Source organism: Micromys minutus (assembly GCF_963924665.1).
Source record: "Micromys minutus genome assembly, chromosome: 17".
NCBI lineage: Eukaryota > Metazoa > Chordata > Mammalia > Rodentia > Muridae > Micromys > Micromys minutus.
The window spans coordinates 2,203,428-2,219,082 of record NC_137952.1 but is presented as its reverse complement, the minus strand read 5'-3'; the positions used below and the strand labels follow the sequence as shown (position 1 = coordinate 2,219,082).

Below are 15,655 nucleotides of genomic sequence, written 5' to 3'. Positions count from 1 at the left end.
TCCCTGTGGTCCGCTCCAGGAATCCCAGTGTCTGAAAGGTTGCAGTTGACTTAAACTCATTTAACTTATTTTAGTCTTAGTGTCTGGGATTGTCAAAAGCAGAAAATAGCCAGCCCCCGCTTACCAGATATAAAATGAGACAAAGCAAATGAGCATAAACAATTCATCAAATATCAGTATTAACCAATAGGAACATCTAAAGTGTGTGCATTAAATAAAAAGGTATTGCAGAAAGGAACAAATAAACATTGACAATTATTTTTAAATATTAGGGAGACAACATTATTTTCATTTCAATATAAGACATTCCCCGTGTATTTAAATCGATCACTTTAATGCAAGAACCTGCTCTGCCAGGCCCAGTGCATGATGGGAGTTTGGCTCTCGGCTGCTCTGGATGTTCAAGCAGCAGCAGGACAAGTCTCGGGATCATCATGAGGCATAAGCCTGCAACCAGACCAGCAGGCTTGACTCTCTTGGCCCTCTTAAATCTCACACCCATTATGGTGGCCAGGAAGAAAGCTGTAAACAATGACTTTGACCCCATTTGTCGTTGGAGACACAGTAGGTTCTATAACCAGCCAAAAGTCCAACAGAAAGCCCAGCAATCAGAGATGGAACTCCACCTCTTCGCTTATATCCCAAAATACTTCCAATTGTCACAATGGCTGCCTAACCGAAACCAAGCAGGTCTATTGGTAAGGATGAAAGTCTGCACCCTTGAGCCCGTGCTGCAGCTGGAGAAGGCCTGACCTTAAACTGCTAATCCTCCTGCCTCAGATTCCTCAAGGCTGAGATCAGAGGTATGTACCACCAGATGTGGCTGAATTGTGCTTTTTTTCTTTGTTTCTTTTCTTCTATTTTTCTGAAGCTTGTTGTTCAAACAGGTTCATTTTAGCAAGTGTAAAGTATAGTTCGGATTTTCTGTTTTGAGTGTGTACATGTGCACACATGCATACGATTTATTTTGAGTGTGTGTATGTGTGCACACATGCATATGATTTATTTTGAGTGTGTGTATGTGTGCACACATGCATATGATTTTTTGAGTGTGGATGTTTGCACACATACATGTGATTTTTTAAGTGTGGATCTGTGCACACATGCATGTGATTTTTTGAGTGTGGATGTGTGCACACACACATATGATAGTGGCATGGGATCCAGAGGTCAGCCATCTGTTACTTCTCAGTAGTCACATTCATTTGTCTGTGGTTTGTTTGTTTCCTTGTTTTGAGACTGAGCCTGCGGTTGTGAAGTTAGGCTAGGCTAGATGGCCAGCACAGCCCAGGATCTTACAGCCTCCATCTCCCCAGCACTGGCTTATAAACATGTGCCTTCATTCCTGCCTTTTGCCTGGGGCATTGGGTCCTTATGCTTACACGGACACTTTACCATCTGAACTATCTCCCTAGCTCTTAATAAAGCTGATTGAAGAAAATGACAAGGGCTGTGTATACCCACAACCCCCACAAAACCCCCCAAAACTTATATAATAAGCATATGAATTTATTATACCTTACATTTGTATAGAAATGTGTATGTATCTATGCATAAAATTATACACACATAAAAGTATTCTCCTAGGAAGGAACAAGGCTTTTTCTGTACACCCCTAAGCAGGACTGGTTTAAATGTCTCCAACGAAGTTTGCCTCTGCTCTCAGACCCAATAAAATATGTGAACCCCAAGCTCAACCTGGTGAGCCTGAAAATTACAGGTGATCAGAATCAAGTCAAAATGAAATCACTGTAAGCCTGGGGTTGTATTAGCTTCGTGTGTAGCAAATACCAGGGATGGCTTGTGCCGTACCTTTACATACATATTATGCACACCTCTCTCTCTCTCTCTCTCTCTCTCTCTCTCTCTCTCTCTCTCTCTCTCTCTCAAGTGTGTGTGTGTGTGTGTGTGTGTGTGTGTGTTCCATGGCATGCTTACTGAAGTCAGAAGAAAACATCTTCCTTTTTCTTTAAGTCAGGGTTTCTCTGTGTAACCGCTCTGGCTGTCCTGGCACGGATTCTGTAGACCAGGCTGGCTTCATACTCACAGAGATGTGACTGTCTTTACCTTCTGAGTGCTGGGATTTAAAGGTGTGGGCCACCACTGCCTGGCTCAAAAGACAGCTTTTTAAAAAAATTTTTTTATTAGATACTCTTTGTATTTACAATTGAAATGTTATCACCTTTGCCCATCCTGCTCCCTTCCCCCCTCCACTTGTCTTCACAAAAGAGCACTAGCTCCCAATCACCCTCCCCACATCAGTGCCTTGGTTTCCCCTACATGGGGAAAATGTGCCCTCCCTGGACCAAAGGCTTCTTCTCACATTATTCTCCACTGCATATGCACCTGGAGCCACGGGCCTCTCATTGCATGCTCCATGGTTGATGATCTAGTCCATGGGAGCTGTGGAGGATTTGGTTGGTCGACAATGCTGTTCTTCCCAAGAGGATGCAACCCCCTTCAGCTCCTTCATTCCCCTCCCCCCTCAGCACCCTCATCGGGGTTCCTGTGCTCAGTCTGATGGTTAGCTGCAAGCCTGCTCAGCTGCATGACTCTGGCAGAGCCCCTGAGGAGGCACCCCTATCTGGTTCCTGCCAGCAAGCATCTCCCAGCATAGTGCTTGGGCCTGGTGGCTGCACATGGGGTAGATCCCCAGGTGAGGTAGCCCCTGAAAGATCCCCTCTTCAATCCCTGCTCTTCCACTTGATCCTGTTCCTCCTCCAGTGAGTGTTTTGTTCTCCCTTCTAAGAAGGACTGAGGCTTCCACATTCTGGCCTTCCTTCTTTTTGAGCTTTATTAGGTCTGTGAATTGTTTCGTGGGTATTCAGAGCTTTCTGGAGCTAGTATCTAATTATCATACCATGTGTGTTCTTTTGTGACAGGGTTACCTTGCTCAGGATGATATTCTCTAGTTCCATCCATTTGCCTAGGACTTTTGTAAAGTCATTGTTTCTTGTACCACAATTTCTGTATCCATTCCTCTGTTGAAGGACATCTGGGTTCTTTCCAGCTTCTGGCTATTATAAATAAGGCTGCTATGAACATGGTGGAGCATGTGTTCTTATTATATGTTGGAGCATCTTTGGGGTATATGCCCAGGAGTGGTATAGCTGGGTCTTCAGCTATGTCCAGTTTTCTGAGGAACCACCAGACTGATTTCCAGAGTGGTTGTACCAGCTTACAACCCAACCAACAGTGGAGGAGTGTTCCTCTTTCTCCGCATTCTCACCAGCATCTGCTGTCATCTGAGTTTTTTATCTTAGCCGTTCTGACTGGTGTGAGATGGAATTTCAGGGTTGTTTTGATTTCCATTTCCCTGATGACTAGGGATGTTGAGCATTTCTTTAGGTGCTTCTTGGTCATTCAGTATTCCTCAGTTGAGAATTCTTTGTTTAACTCTATACCCCATTTTTTAATAGTATTGTTTGATTCTTTAGAGTCTAATTTCTTGAGTTCCTTGTATATATTGGATATTAGCCCTCTATCAGATGGGGGATTAGTAAAGATCCTTTCCCAGTCTGTTGGCTGTCGTTTTGTTTTCTTGGCAGTGTCTTTAGCCTTACAGAAACTTTGCAATCTCATTAAGTCCCATTTATCGATTCTTGATCTTAGAGCACAAGCCATTGGTGTTCTGTTCAGGAACATTTTTCCTGTGCCTATAGAAGACAACTTCTGAAAGGAGTTGGCTCTCTTGTACCATGTGGCTCCTGTGGATCAAGGACTGTCAAACCTGATAGCAAGCCTCATTACACACCATGCCACCTTGTGGCTTTTACCTCATGTGTAATGTCCCCAGGTCTCCAGCCTCTCTCAGCAGTTCTTCAGACTTCTTGCTGTGTTACGACTCCTGCCCCAAACCCAGCCCCACCAGCCAGATGTAAACAGCAGAGACTTGTCCAGAAAGCCTGTCTGAGTTTCCCACCAAGGACATAGCTCTGTGAGTACCGTGCTGGCAACACGAGGACCTGAGTTCAGATCCCGAGAGCCCATGGGAAAAGTTTGCTATGCGATGCAGGATTCTGGATGCTGGTTGTGGTGCTAAGGGACCAAATCCAGGGCTCCTGCATGCTGGGCGCATACTCCGCCTACATCATGTCCAGGTCACAGATAAGTGCCAATCCTGCCCTTCAATCCCCCATACCACAGGTGATTCAGAAAAACATCTGGAAGTAGGTGTCGAGATGGATTAAGAAGGTCCTGTGAAGGAACACATTCGCAGATCAACAACAATCCTTCCTTCCTCAAACACCAGAGAGACGAAGGGATGAAGAAATTTACCGGACAATGGATAATGTTAGTTCTGGGGGAGGGGGGGCAAAACAAAACACAACAGAAACAGGAGCAAGTTGATTCGTGGTGCAAAGGGGCTGGAGCTAGTCCCCAGCACATTAGCAGCCCTCCTCAGACAAAGTCACTGAAACAGGAACCTGACAGGACTGCCGTGGCCGCCTCATTACCAGACAGATGCAGAGAAAGTGGCAGCTTAGCAAACGGGAGTGATTAAGGAATGGAAGAATCCATGAGTAAAGATGAAGAAATAATTACGCACAGTTCAGCTAGCTCATAAATCAAGGGTGATCACTCCATTTATAGACACAGCAAGGTAAGAAGAATCAGCGTGCGATGAGCTATTTAGTATGAATTTCAAGTGAAACAAGGAAGGGAGGGAGGAGAAATCCACGGTGAAAAACCACCTCCTGAGGGAAAGGGGTGGGGAGTTAAAACAAGAAAACCCGGGACAAAATCTTGCTCTGGTCCCAGTGGGAATGTGAGACTGACTTCTGTTCTCTGACAGCTTCCACACCCCACCTCTGTCCCCCAAGACGGGATGGCAATTCAAGGAGGGAAACAAACATTGCAGGTTGTTGTAACACAACTCCTCCGTGTTTGACTTGGGGCTGTGGCAGAGGAGCCCTAATTATCTCAAGAAAGCAGCCCCAAGGCAGAAGCAGTTGGGAACAGCACAGCCCCTAGAAACCTCCCCCATGAAGTCCTGGGAGAGATCTCCTGGCTTCTTAACCCACAACCAGCTGCAGGAGCATTAACTGTAGACCTCACAACCTCTCCACTCCAGGTCGGTAGTTAGTAGGGGACAGGCAGGGCCCCTTTCACCACTGGAGTCATTTGTGATGAAATCATACCAGTGATGGTTTGTTTGTTTGTTTGATTGATTGATTTTCTTTTGTTTGAAATAGGGTCTCCCATCTCCCCAGAACTTACTATGTAGCTGAGGGTGACCTTAAATTTCTGATCCTCCTGCTGTTACTTCCAGTGCTGGTGGGGTTACTGTCTTGTGTGCCACCAAACTCTTCTGGTTTATGTGATATTGGGGTCCTACACATGCTAAGAAAACACTATACCAGTTGAGTGGTATCCCCAATTTTAATAATGTGTTGCCCAGAGGGAAGAAGTCCAGGGTTGCTATCTCTGAGATTTTTGCCTCATCTGCAAAGAAAGAAACTTTTTTGTTGTTAAAATTACTTAAACTCACGTCTGTTTATTTTTGTGTATAGTAATATGTACCACATCACTTGTGTGGGTTCAGAGGACAACTTCTGAAAGTTGGTTCTTTTCTTCCACTGTGGGGCCTGAAGATAGCACAGTTCCCTGAGAGTAACAACAAATGTCTTTTTATCGGCTGAGCCATCTAATTCATGTCCCTGTTTTGTTTTCTTTCTTCTTTCCTCTGCACTTTCTTCTCCCTCCTCCTCCTCCTCCTTTACAAGCTGATTCTTGTCCTGAAATTCTCCATGGAGGGAAAAGGAACAAATGGACTGGAGCCAAGATTCAAACGCAGGTTTAGGAAATGTCCAGAACAAACAGCCCCTGACTTACATAGATCAATTTAGGAGTTTTCTATGTTAGAACGATGCTCTGGAGGTTGTAGTTGATGCCTGTAACCCAGGAACTTCTCACCACAAGGTCGAGGCCAGGCTGGGCTACATTTTAAGTTCAAGGACAGCCTGGGCAGAGTGACAACTTGCACTCACAAAGATTAAGGGGAAACTATGGAAATTACACAAAAGGACTTAAATGTTGAATTTGTGAATATGTATGTATTTGTATTTGTATTAGTGTGAAGGGGTGTGTGCATATAAGCACATGTGTATATGCATGAAGGCCAGAGGTCAACATTGGGTGTCATTCTACAGGTTCCATCCATCTTGGTGTGTGTACATATGGGGGGGGGAGTACTTATGTGTGCACAATGTGTGTACATGTGGGGTGAATACATACATGTACATGTTTACATAAAAGCTAAAGGTCAACCTTGGGTATAATTCCTCAGAAACTGTCTGCGGAGTCACTCGTTGGCTTGACACTCACAGGTTAGGATGTGCTGTCTGGGCAGTGAGCCCGGGGGACTGCGCATCTCTGCTTTGCAGGGCTGGATTACAAATGTGTGCCTTCATGCCTGGCTGGTTACCAGGGTTCCGAGGATGAAACTCAGGCTCTCATGTGGAGCAGCAAGCACTTCATCAACTGAGCCTCTACCCAGCCCCGTGTTTCAAATTCTGAATTAAGAGTTTGTCCCAGGCTAGCAGTGATCTCCAGATCCTCTCCCAGGATACTTGTCAAGGTGGCTTGGTCACCTCCAAACAGGAAGGTGCTCAACCAAGACTCCAAGTATGCTGTGTCAGATAGGATTTGAGGCCAGGTCACTCATTGCGTCTTCCAGGTATGATCTTTTCCAAAGTAAGCTTATGCTGGCCAATTTTACGTCATCCTGACACAGGCCAGTGTCATTCGAGAGATGGGACCCCAACTGAGAAATAGCCTCCAGAAGATAGGGCTGTAGGCAAGCCTGCAGGGCGTTTCTTAATTAGCAGTTGGTGGCAGAGGGCCCAGTCTATTGTGTGTGGAACCATCATCCTGGCTGGTGGTCCTGAGTTCTGTAAGAAAACAAGCCTGTAAGAAGCATGACTCTGCATCAGCTCCTGCCTCTGCTTTCCTGCCCTATTTGAGTTCCTGCCTTGACTTGCTTTAGTGCTGGACTATGATATGGAAGTGTGAGCCAAATAGACCCTTTCCTCCTCAATTCCCTTTTGGTCCTGGTGCTTCATCACAGCCCTAAGACTTACTGAGCCATAACCCAACCCTGTCATAGGTTGAGGAGCCTCTGTGCTTTGGAGGGGATTTGAAAGAGTCAGGCGAATGGTGGTTCCTTCTCATAAACAAACTGAACCTTGAGAAATAAAACAAACAAAACCCAATGCAAAGTGACAGGTAACTGGGGAAAAAAACCTAATCAAGCTTGTCTTCCAAGCCCACGGGAACCATAACTCCAGGTTTCTTACAGTATCACCAGTGTTCCATAAAGGTTCCGCCTCCATTGTGCAATTAAAGAAATGTAGGAATGATGTGAAGAAGAGAAAGGCCCTGTGGGAGACTGAGCTAAATAAAGCACATGGCATAAATTATAAGCGGATTGAGGGCAGGGGCCGTGTGTACATATTGCTCTCACTTTTCTCTACACAGTACTCTAAGCATTCAAGGGATGTGTGACTCCAGCCCCGAAGTCAAACAGTTTAAAATAGCAGCAATTCCCATAGGCTGTGCCTCAGTCCTTTTCCCATTTCTCTTCTGCTCTTAGTGATTCTCTCCACAACATTAACAAGACTCCAAGTGTGTCTCAGAATGCCTGTTGGCTTTGAATGAGCTGGAGCAACTAAGGGTCACACTATAAAGCCAACTGTGGTATGTTAGGTCCAACTTTTGCATATGTGGCCGAGGGGCCTGACCAGAGCGTGCTGGAAGCCTGGGCCCGGCGTCTCGGGGGCCACCACTGATGCTGGTGTTTGTCCACTGAACCAGCGTGGATGTCAAACACAGACTGTGGACAAAGCTCCACCGAGCCAGTGGAGAGGAATGAAAATCCACAGGACTCTAAAAGCCTTGAGGACAGATGGGGTAGAGTATATAGAGCCACCAATCCTTGTGACCTTTCAGTTAGCAACAGATTTTAGGCAATCCCACAAGATTATATATGGGCAGAGCTCCCATGTGTCAGAATGAGTGTGAGCAAAACCACTAAGGGCTTGAGACGATAAAGGGTCTTGGGGTTTGTGTGGGGCAGGGCTTGGCATTGGAAGGTTAAAAGGAATTTCTCAGTGCACATGATTCTTACCTGCAAAACAACCCCTGTCTGTCCTGTGAGGGGAAAAAAAATTAAGGCTTGAGAACATCTTGAAAAAGAGTTTTTAAAATCAGTGCGACTTAGTCAAGAGTTCTATGGCCGAGCAAGGTGAATTCTGTCTTCAGATGTTTGTGAAAAAGTACTTTATGGGGACATTGTGCTAAGCTCTAGGGACACAAACGAAATGTGGTCTTGACCCTTAGAGTACAGCCCAGGCTGACCAACAAGATGAGCGTCATAGACAAAGGAGATTTGAAGAGGAGGAAATGGTCTGGCAGCCAGTCAGTGCATGAGGGGTTCAGTTCCCATAGGCCTCCAGGGGGCTTCCAGAGGCTGTTTTTTCTACATGCCTTGTACCTAGGGGTCAGGATGTGGAGGCAGGACAGAATGAAGGACCATGTGGTGACCAGTATGGGAGGGAAAAGGGCGTGCCGAGCTAGATGTCGCTGACTGGTGTTTCACAACAGTGACAAATTGGCTGGAGGAATGTAAGGGCATAAAATTAACCGGAAAATTAGACGTCAGGAGCTGGTTGTGTTACAATATGGTGATAATCCCAAAGCTCAGGAAGTTGAAGCAGGAGGATCCAGGGTTCTAGGCCAGCCCACAAGCTACATATAGAGACACACAGACACAACCACAGGATACCAACCCTTCCAACACACACACACACACACACACACACACACACACACACACACACAGAGAGAGAGAGAGAGAGAGAGAGAGAGATAGAGAGGTGGGGAGAAAAAGAAAAGAGAAATCACAGGCCAGTCTCATCTGTATTTACTCAGAAGGGGGAACTCTGGAATCATGTTCAACAGTGTATGAAAAATGCTCTATCATTACCAAGTTGTGCTGAGTTTAGAAATGGCAGTGTGATTGAGAATAGAAAAGTATACTAGCTCGATATCCCAGCATTCATCCTGAAGCTTGGAGCCAGGTGATGCCCAGATTTAGGTCAATTTGAGATACTTAGGATATTTGAGGCCAACCTGGACCATACAGTGAGCCATGTCTCACAGAAAAGACAAGACCATATAATCAGCTTCATTCAAATAGACAAAGGAGTAAAATCATGAGATTAAATGACCACAGAAAAGAACATTTGCTTTCCTAGTGCCGATTTCATCCTGTCCCTGGGGCTTGAGAGGTGGCTCAGTGGTTCAGAGCATGGCTACACCCGCAGAGGACTCGTCTTCAGATCCCTGTATTCATGAGGCCGCTCACAACTGACCGCAACTCCAGTTCCAGGAGATCCAGTGCTTTGTTCTGGTCACCACGCTCACGTCACACACACAACAGACAAACAGAAATGCACCCACACAGAATAAAAATGAACCTGTGTAAACCTGATAGTTTTTAAAATTATTATAAATTATGTGTATGTGTCATGCGTGATTATGTGCATATAAGTGTGGGTGCCTTTGGAGGCAAGGGCACTCAAATCCCCTGGAGCTGGAGTTACAGTTGGTTATGAACTGCCCATCATGGGTGCAGGGAAATCAACTTAGGTCCTCTGCAAGAACTTTAAGTCCTTGGGTGCTTCTTCAGCCCATAACAGAGTTTTTATCCCCTCTTTTTCCCTCTCCCCCAAAATTATGTTAAGTGTGAACCACCAAAATGAAATGAAGTTTTAGGAACATTCTCTTTTAAAAAGGAACAAGAGAGGCTCCCTTTTTATTCCCTTTCACTATCATGCATCCATTCAGCACAATTAAAAAAAGAGAGAAGTGTAAGTCTAGAACAGGAAGACATAATTGACTTTATTATAATTAATGTAATTATTTAAACCCAGAAGACTTTCTATGAAAGCTGCTGAAATTGATTTTTGAGGTTAGTTGGGTTTGGGGTTTGGAGTTTTGTCTTTGTTTTTGTTTTTTTCCAACAAGGTTTTTCTGTGTAGCCCTGACTGTCCTGGAACTCACTTTATAGACCAGGATGGCCTCAGACTCACAGACATCCACCTGCCTCTCCCTCTGCCTCCACCTTTGTCTCTGCCTCCCAAGTGCTGGGATTAAAAGGGTCTGCCATCACCACCTGGTTAATGTTTAAGGTTGTAAATTAAAGTTTGACGATATATGTGGAGTTATGTTGTATGCTTTAGAAGCAATCAGAAAGCATGGTTTTAACCGGGTCCACTCATAGAAAGAACCAGTAACTGAGGTGTCTGGGAGTCAACACAGTAGAAGATTACAGAGGACCTTTATAAAGAGACAAATTAATCTCATTGAACATATGAAACAATATTTAAGTTCATAGAATGAAGAGCTATGCTCTTAGATTAAAAACTTGTAGTTTAAAAGAAGTTACTGCTCTTCAAAATTATATAAATTTGTTTCAAGTTCAGACAGATATCACAAAGGGATTTTCAAGTAATTGGACACGCTAACTCTAAAGTTTATATGGAAGAATGGGGTCTGAAAAGTACTCAGGGCATTGTTGATAAGAAGAATAAAGTGCAAGTTAAGCCTACGGCGAGCGAGGTGTGGAGGTGCACAGCTGTACTCCCAGAACTTAGGAGGCAGAAGCAGGATTAGAGCTACATAAGCAGAACGTGTGTCAGACAGACAAACACAGCCATAGATTCCGTCCTCCTCCACTAAGGATGCCTGTTGTCAAAAACAAACATATAACAAACTCTGGTGAGGGTTTGAGGGAAGGAATCCTTTATGCTGTGGATAGGGATGGAAGTTGACAAAGCCATTATGGGCATTCCCCAAAACCCTAAGAATAGAACTCCATGTGCTCCAGCTATTCCAGTCTTCCATATGCAGCCGAAGGAAATGAAATCAGCTTACTAAGAAATGCCATCATTCTCGTGTTTACTGTAGCATTTCACAATTGCCAGGATACAGAAACAGCTTAGGTGCCATCAGCAGAATGGATAAAGAGACCACAGGACACGAACAAAATGGGAGCATTCATAACAGAATGGGTAGAACAGAAGAGTTCCCAGTAAGTAAAGTAAGTCAGACATCAAGTAGGGTAGTGATGGCTGTGGTGTGGAAAAGGGAGACTGAACTAAACCCGTGCACCCTGGATGTATGAGCGAACCTGTCACACTAGACCCAGACACAAACACATCTTAATACAAAGGGCAGAGGGGTTGGATTTTTTAAAAGTTAGGGTGGAAAGGCCTGCCCCACTATAGATAAAAACAGTCTATATTCTGTAGTAAGTAATGCAGTGTAGAAGGTAGAGTGTAAAGAAATGGGCCAATGGTAGTAAGCAAGCTGTTCCAAGAACGCATTACATACAGATACATATAAACATACACACACATATACACACATATGATATACAACTGGTTTGTGACAGATGGCAGAGCAAACCACAAGAAACAGGATACATTATACAGCGAATGATGCCCACAATTTGTTATTTATCTGGAGAGTCTGGTAGAAGATTGATTTCCAATGTCACTTCATCCAAAGGTAACCTCTGTGGGAATTAAAAGCAAATGTTGGTAAGGCACTGCTTTATAACTATATAACATTATCAACATAAATCTTAAAAAGAGAGAAAAGTTAAGTCACGAATAATGGATATCTGCAATGCATAAATTAACAATTGACAAGAAACCCACAGAAACTTTAGAGATGTCCACATGTTCACTTCCTTATCTCTCTCAGGACTTTTGTCCAAATGTTAAAGCATTTGCCACAGAACCATGAGGACCTGAGCTTGGATTCCCCAGAACCCACATAAAAGCTGGGTTCAGTAGCTTGCCTATGGAATCTCAGCACTGCTACCATGAGATGCAGGAGGAGACAGGAGAGCCCCCAGAAGCCCCCAGGCCAGCAGGAGGAGATAGGAGAGACCCCAGAAGCCCCCAGGCCAGCCCCTTGCAAGTGCAGCAAACAGTGAGAGCCAGGGCTGACTGTGGTTGGTTGTCTTCTGCTCTCCCTATGTATACCATGGTGTTCACTTGCACAGAGAGAGAGAGAGATAAAAACGTGTGTGTGTGTGTGTGTGTGTGTGCGCGTGCGTGTGCGCGCGCCCTCATGCATGTCTGTCTGTCTGTCTATTTGTCCCTGACAGTTTCTATAAACTCCCAAATGAGGCCAGGAATGTCAGCCTATTTTCTTCATAATATATAATAGAGAAGAGAGTATCTGGTACATGGTAGCTGTTGAATAAATATTTATTAACTCAACGACTCTCCACAAATCAATAGTAAAAAAATCCCAGCAACACAGTAATGAGCAAAAGGTTTAAGCAGCCATTTCACAGAATGAAAACAAAACAAAACTCAACTGGTCAATAAACATACCAAAATGGACTGAATTTATTAATAAACAGAGAACTGCAAAATCAGGCCAAGATAGAAGATGTCAGCATTGTTGAGGCCGAGGGGCAGAGCGAGCTCCCAGCACACGTGCTGGCTGGAGCGCCAATCAGAACAGCTCTGGAATGACTCGGGATTATCTTGTAAAGGTGACCGAGTGCCCAGCCCACGTTTCCATTAATGTCATATTAGATTTATAATCTGGAACAATGCTACTCAAAGTGCCAGGCGTGCAGCAGTGCCAATCTCTGAATGCTTTTATGAAGCATAGAAATTCAGACTATTACAAAAGAAAACGTATAGCAACATACAACTTTACATTGCCTGTTTTAATCATGTAAAGCACACGGTCTACACAAGACTTTTTCTGTCTCCCCCAAATAAAACTTCATAGCCAACAACTCCTCAGCTCCCTCCCCCAGAGCCTGGGCCACCGTTCTCCACTCACTGTAATCCGCCTGTTCTAATTACCTCATATGAGAGGTGCCACACAGTATCATCCTCAGGAATGAATCCCTATTGCACTAAATGTCCTGTCACCAGGACTCCCTGACACTGTTGTATGTGACAGAGTTTCTTCCTTTGTGACAGTGGACCAAATTCTATAGCACATTACATTTTTACATTTATAAATCTTATTTTGTGGTGTGTGTGTGTGTGTGTGTGTGTGTGTGTGTGTCTGTGTCTGTGTGTGTGTAATATATGCATATTGATGTGTAAGTGTCATGGCAGGCATGAAGAGGTTAATGGACAGATTTGTAAAGTCAGTTCTCTCTTTTCAGCCTTAAATGGAATCTGGGGATTGAACTCAGACCATCAGCCTCTGTAGTGAACACTTTTATGCACTGCACCATTTCTTTACCCCGAACACCGCAACTTCATAACCATTCATCCATCAGTGAACACTCTGGTTGCTTCTACATAAAATCTGCTGTGTAAACCTTGCCACGCTGTATTTACAGCATTACAATTCATTCCAATTAGACATTGTAACTAAAACTGAGCTTATCTTTGATATGGCTTCAGTTTTCTAAAATTCTATTTTCCAGGTAGCTAATTTTTATTACACTTCACAAAAGGTATGTCTGTGACAGATTTGTGAAACTATTTAAATTTACCACAGTTTCTGTAAGAAGCACTCCATCACTGCTTTCAGAACAAGGCCTTTTGAACTTTTCTAGGAACCATCAGATGAAGAATTCTCCACATACCAACACTAAAAGTTTCTGTTCTTTTTTCATTTATTTATTATGTGTATATGTGTGTGCACACATGCACACATTTTTCTGTGTGTGCAAGAGCATGTACATGAAATAAAGTGGAATCTCTGGTTTCTTAGGAGATGCAGTTAGGTTATAAAAATATTTTAATAGAGTAGACAGGTGAACAAATGTTTTGCTAAAACAGACATGTAAAAGAATGTTTTGCTATAGCAAACACATGCAAAAATGCATGATGTTTAGAAGGAATATAAATATGACTCCACAGAGAGTGAGAGCTTGAGTGTTGGTTCGCCTTACTCCAACTCAATAGTCATCTCTGATGACACATAAGAATGGTTTGCCTTACATTGCATTGCTGAACTTTGCTTGTGGTGACTTCATAGAGAGAAATTTGCCAAAGAACTTCTCTTGAGATTCCTATTGCTTCTTGTTGCTTCCTTGGACATGGGTTGATTGACAAGCCTCATGGTTTCTTCTGCATTGAACTGCTCTTGCTGGTTCGTGTGTGGTGTCTGCTAAGTGGACTGAACTGAAGCTGCTGATTTGTGTTTGGTGTTTGCTAGTGGACTGGACTGAGAACAACAAGAGGTAGGCAGGGAAAGAGTCCAGAGGAGCAGAAGAGAGGAGAGGAGGTGGAGATTTGGGAGGTAACATGGAAGCCAATGTGTATGTTTCTCTCAGTGCATCTCTAGCTTGATAAGGTTGTTATGATTATTTCTAAAGGTTTCAATGGGTCGATTTATCTTATCTGGATGGGCAATTTATATCTTTGTTGCTGGTTGTCAGTTTATTGTGTAGAGGGTTTGTGGATTGAGAATTTAACGTATAAACATGTTTGATAAGTTAATGGTTGTGGAGTCAGGCAGTGGAGGACAGTGTGTGTAAGCAATGGCTGAAATGGGCAGGTGAAATAAACCACCTAGGAAGTGAACTGAGTGGAGGGGGCAGCTTGTGAATTCTGTGATAGCGTCTGGGTGCCCAGCTCCACAATAGGGTGGCTGCAGTGGAGCGAGACTGTGGTGCTGTTAACAACAAAACCCTTTTTAATATTTACCGCTACACTAAACAGATTAGTTTCCCCCATATCTTTTTTTTTTTTTTTTTTTTTTTTTTACTTTAACTCCATTTATTTTATGCTGAATTTATTCCCGTGCCATGAGCTTTTGCTTCTTCAGTTTCTTCTGGGATATCTTTTTCTTCTGTGCAACCTCCTCTTCTGGCTTTGGAACAATCTGTTCCTTCTCCGTGAGGATCATCTCAATGTGGCAGGGGGAGGTCATGTATGGGTTAATTCGGCCATGAGCTCTGTAGGTTCGCCGGCGCATCTTAGGTGCTTTGTTCACCTGGATGTGTTCAATGACTAGAGAATCTACATCTAAACCCTTAAGTTCAGCATTACTCTCTGCATTCTTAAGCATATGCAGCAAAAACTCAGCACTCTTTTTTGGCCAACGTCCCTGTGTCCAGCCCCACTGTTTGGCCTGGGCGCACCTACCAACGCCACCATTGTAACGCCGGAATGGCACACATTGCTTCTTTAAAGTGACATCCTTCAGATACTTGGTGGCTTTACGGATATGCATAACCTTGATTGCCTGGGCAGTTTCCCCAGGTGTTCTTAAAATGAACACGAAGGTTTGAACCTCTGGATTTGCATGATTTTGTGGGGTTTTCTGGGTCAAGGGAGTAGCGAACCATCTTTACAGGTCACCTCTGGCCGCTTACAGGAAGAGGCAGTTTCCCCCATATCTTAATAACCTTTCTTTTCCACTACTTCTGGTGGGTGGTCGGCTAGAGGGGAGGTTGAATCTTATTAAAGTAGGTTGTGAATAATATATGCCTACAGGAGAAGCCAGAGGTTCTTTGAGTGTAGATCCCCAAGATCCATCTATCTTGTTTTTTGAGACAGTGACTCTTCCTGGAACCTGGAGCTTGCCAATTATGATAGGCTGTCTGGCCAGTGAATCTCAGCCTCCCCAATGCTACCACCACCCACTAAAATTT

At 44.0% G+C, this 15,655-nt stretch overlaps 1 pseudogene across 1 annotated transcript; it reads right to left on the bottom strand.

Moving 5' to 3' along the window:
* Positions 1-14,766: 14,766 nt before the first annotated feature.
* On the bottom strand, positions 14,767-15,349 carry LOC308431674 (large ribosomal subunit protein uL22-like; annotated as a pseudogene). Its single transcript has one exon. The product of its transcript is annotated as a large ribosomal subunit protein uL22-like (transcript).
* Positions 15,350-15,655: the final 306 nt, after the last annotated feature.